Source organism: Etheostoma cragini, chromosome 4, assembly GCF_013103735.1.
Source record: "Etheostoma cragini isolate CJK2018 chromosome 4, CSU_Ecrag_1.0, whole genome shotgun sequence".
Taxonomy (NCBI): Eukaryota; Metazoa; Chordata; class Actinopteri; order Perciformes; family Percidae; genus Etheostoma; species Etheostoma cragini.
Window position 1 is genome coordinate 18,212,248 of NC_048410.1, and position 4,846 is coordinate 18,217,093.

At 36.8% G+C, this 4,846-nt stretch overlaps 1 long non-coding RNA gene across 1 annotated transcript in view; it reads left to right on the forward strand.

Annotated features, from left to right (window-relative positions):
* The window catches only part of LOC117943053, a 14,857-nt gene extending 10,345 nt beyond the window's left edge, over positions 1 to 4,512 (forward strand). Inside the window, exon 3 of the long non-coding RNA XR_004656275.1 lies at positions 4,423 to 4,512. This is a non-coding gene — a long non-coding RNA (uncharacterized LOC117943053). The remainder of the gene's footprint in view (positions 1 to 4,422) is intronic.
* Positions 4,513 to 4,846: the final 334 nt, after the last annotated feature.

Below are 4,846 nucleotides of genomic sequence, written 5' to 3' on the forward strand. Positions count from 1 at the left end.
GAATCGCTGGCTGTGTTCAAACATCCTTAGTGAAACACAGTGATCTGTGAAAAGTCTCATGATTGGTTGTTCTGCTCTAATGAGCACACACTCTGCTAGTCAGTACTGAAGCACTAGTAGCTTGGCTCATATTAAGAAAGAGAAGAGGGAGAAAGAAGAAAAGAAAAAAGTGTGATTTTACAAATGAAGAGTTTGTACTGTTGTCTTTTTTTCAAGGCAGTAACAGGCAGCAGTACAAACTTGAGATAGAAAAGGTAAGTGTTGCCATTTCTCATAGTTTTTCATTTATTTTTTACTTTTTTACTCTATATGAATAACAGTAACTTTAGTCTCACATTGCCAGACCTATCTCCACAGCATTTGGAATCAGGTCTGGTCACACCACAGATACATTCTGGGATAGGATTTTCTTTTCTTTTTTAACTATCTGAGTCCAATTTTTTAAACCAATCACAGTTGTCTTTAATGGAGCTAAGCTTCGGATGCAGAGACGGTGGTTCTGCATCACGGTCTTGGAAAGAAACTTGTATCTGTTGACCATTTGCACCCAGCAAGAGAAAACACCACATACAATATTAAATGAAGCCAGCTTTTCACATAATTCAATTATGTCAACTATTAAATTAGTTGGACACATACAGTCCATAATTTGCTTTTACCAGTGTATCATCGTGGGTACTTCATCCAAGACAATCCTTACCAATCTGTCCCAAACATTAGTTTTAGATATTAAATGCTGTATACATATTCCTTGTAAATCTTTACAATCATTTCACCAAGCCTCCTGCTTTGTTGCACAATCCAAATATTCTTCAAAACTTGCCATTTTTAGCATGTGGCTTGAAGTTTGTTGTTGTTGTTGCAAATCTGCAGGCTGGAGGAATTGGCTGTCCAAACAGCAACCAGAGATTTTGTTGTCCTGGTATTCTGTCCTGACTTTGGAAAAAATCTGAGTTGGTGGTCATCATACTCTGTATTACAACTTGGTAGTCCTGGTACCCTGCACAGGTACTTTGTGATCCTGGAACTCTGTGCTTACATTGAAGTCTGTCCCCTTTCTGGTGTCCCCCATGGGCCCTTGTTCTGGAAATAATATGTTGGGCAGTCAACAAAGAGGGACAAACCATTTTTTAATACTGGTTGAATTGAGCCTTGAACTACACACACTGCACATTGTTTATCAGATTAAAAGATAATTTTGCCAATTTAAGAAAGTTGCAGTTTGCTGTAGGTTTGTACCGTTTGGTTGTGTAATCTCATTACTTCACACATTCCAAATATTGCACTATTTTGCTTCTTCAACATGGTTTACTTCATATTTAATATTAAACTGATTTTATTTTGTTATTTATACTATGTATGTAGGTTGTAAATTTCATTCTATATATTTGTATATACATGTACAGTGTTTTCATTCCTCTAAGTATATTTTTTAGTAGGTGTTCTAGTATTTTGATCTTTTGTTATCTTATTTTATTTAATCTTATTTTTTTTAATCTTATTTTTTGTGTATTTATTGTATTTCTGTAAGTGTGAGAGTGTGTATATTCTTGTAACTTGCTACTCTAACAGAGTAATTTCCCAGATCGGGATTTATAAAGTCCATCTATCTATCTATCTATCAATCTATCTATCGCTTACACTTCAACAGTTATCCAACAAACTGCAACTTATTTATCTTGATGTGTAATTCATGGTAAAATTCATGTGGGATCAAAAAACATTTGTCCCTCACCATTAACTACTACTACTAGGTTTTTCTCAAAAAAGTTCTCATGGTGGTTTACCGGAAGTGGGGTGAATTTTCCTCTCTATTGTGTCCAAAAAAAACAGGCCATCACAGGTTTTTTTGCAGAAGGTATATATCTTGTCTAACATTATTGATTAGGAGTCTAATGCTTTTTGAAAGTGAAAGACAATCTGTTGTTTTAGTCAGGGCTGTTCTGTAGAGGAGGCTTATGTGCTTCAGATCCCATGAGGGGCCGGCCCATAACTCTGTCTGTGAGCCAAAGCCTCCACAAACTATTGATTCTCTGGTGCACTTTAGATGTAACCCAACTCTCGGCCCCCATCAATCCTTTCAGCCCCCTCTGCAGCATCCAAGACTACCTTCTAGGGTACCAGGTCCAACTGGAAATTATAGATCCTGGCATGGACCATCTGATTATGATGTGTTTTATGACTCTCTGGATAGGAGCTTTATTGTTTTAGTGGCCGCATCTGGTTTCTGATGATGGACTTGATGAGGTCATTGTTAGTTGAAGAGGAGAGGAGAGGGAGGCAGAAGGGGAGAGAAAAGCACAGAGAACAATAGAGAAAAAGACACAGAGTGATGTGCTAAAGGGGAGAGTTTAATCGATACTCTAAAGCATGACATCATCATTTAGTCAGTCTGGAGGGACATCAGGCGCTCTGCCAGTAACCGACGAAAACCAAACCCCAGCCATGAATCATTAATGTCATCCACTCATCCATCCCTCTAAGTTGGTTCAGTCCATTCTGAGGGCACCTTCAACAACAATAACAACAACAACTTATTTCAAACGCTGGCATTGTTGGGTTGAACTAATTAAGAGAAATGGAGCTCTACAGCTGTACATTACTACTAATACTAATATACTATGATTGTGTTTGAAAGATAGCGTTTTTTTAAGTTTTTATTAGTCTGTCTTGTGATGTATAATTTTGTGTTATTGTCTTAAATTGTTCTTTTCTTTTTGTGACATTTGATTGCATTTTTTTATCATCAGTTTCATATGCAGTAGCATTCATGGGCATGAATCTCAGTCTCAACAGTTGGGGGGGACATTAAACATAAAACCTCTGAAGAGCAGTTTTTGAAGGGGAAAACACAATACAGCCACAATCATACTTGTAGAGGATGTGTGTACACAGAAGAAAGCCTAAGTACTATCATTAGTGAACCATGGGGACTGTACGACTGTCCTTCTTTTCAGTGTTTCTCTTCTCTCTGAATAAATTGACCCAACCATTCTTCTTTAAAACCATTTCTTTATTTTTTAAGTTCACAATCAAGCCACGAAAATACCTCAAAACATAATGACTTATTTTGAAAAGGTGACCCCATGTGAAAGACATACAATGCTTTTTTACACTTGTTAAATTAGCTGATCATGATGTAAATTAGTGAGCCAGCAGTAAAGCCCATCTGCAAACCTGACAGCCACACACACACCTCCAAAAATATTAACTAAGCTCAACACACTGTACCTGCGACTCCGCACCTGGTTGTTCCTGGTCTCCCTGTACCTGGGTTCTATCTGTCTCCTTTCCCTGTGACATAGTGACGTTAGTATTTCCTTAAGCACCCATGTTTACAATGATGTGACCAAATTGTCTTGATATGAGGACTTATTGTACTGACTTGGCTTTTTGGTTTACTGAAAAATGATCTTATGTCTGTTTTCCACAAATGTATTATCCATTTTCTTTTCTCTGTCATTTTATCTGGGAAACAACAACACAAATCTAACGTCAGATGTCTATAAGTTGGGTTCATAGGTCCATCATGCGGTCATATTATAATTATAAAATTATCTCGTATCCTTCATATAAATATTAGGTTTAGGCTAAGGGGGTGGGAATTAAAAATGTTTCCAAACTTAAAAAGCATGTTTTAGGGTTTGGATTGTTTTACTACTTACAGATATTTTAAGTATACATTATTCAAATTTTTACAATACACAGCATGGTTTTCAATAATGTTTCTAAGGGGGGACACCCCCCCCGACCCCGCTGAGATTTACACCTACGGTAGCAGTAGTTGTGGCTGCGCTGAAATCCGTTAATTAACCAAATCAGTTATCAAACAACAATGTTACATTTTCTCTTGCTTTTTGCCTGTTTTACATTGTTGTAAATGTAATTCATTTGGGGTTTTGCACTGTTGGTAAGACAAAATATGATATTTAAGGACACAACTAATTAATTGTAAATTAAATGATAATGAGAATTATTGTTGTTTTGCCCTGTTTTGCAACAGTAAACATGCTTTGAAGGAAATGCACCCGGATTACATTTTTTATTAGAATATTGGAAATGTTAGTGGCAAAATGTTGATTTTGAACTTGTCTGCAAAATGTTCATTGATAAAGTAGGGCATTTAATTAGTTTCAGTATAGTATATAAATGAAAGAAAATAGACTTGAGAGGTAATATTAAGCTTTGGGTTGCATTTTTCCTTTTATAGCGCAAGTATACCATTAACCATTGTGTGGCCTGTGTGGAAAGCCAATTGATTAAAGTAGTGTTTTGGAGTGCTTCTGTTTTGTCAGCTTTTGAGGCCAAAAACTGAAAAACACAGTTGAAAAACGTTATAAACGCACTTTTACTGACAACATAGTACTACTACAAATTCCATAGCAATCATACTATTACTCGAGGGCTGAATGATGAAGTCAGAAACTGCAGTTCCTTGAATAGCCACTCGAGGCTTGCTCCAAAAGCGAGTCAATCCCCAAAGACTCCACCGTGTTAAAATGCCTATTTTTATGTACACATCACCACTTTGAACTTCATTATGGCTCTTTAGAAACCTATGCTAGAAACAACTTTTTTTAAGTCATTGTAGGGTAATACATGCATTTTTGAAGTAATTTAAAAAAATGTATGTGACCCCACATTTTAGGAAATAAAATAAATTAAACATGCTGGAGATGGAGGAAATCCACACAACACCAACAGCATGCTAAATTAAGCAAACCTATTAGGTGGTGAACAGGAGACGTCCTCTACTTCCCTAAGCTGACCTCCAGACAGGATGACTAGACGTCACACACACACACACACACACACACACACACACACACACACACACACACACACA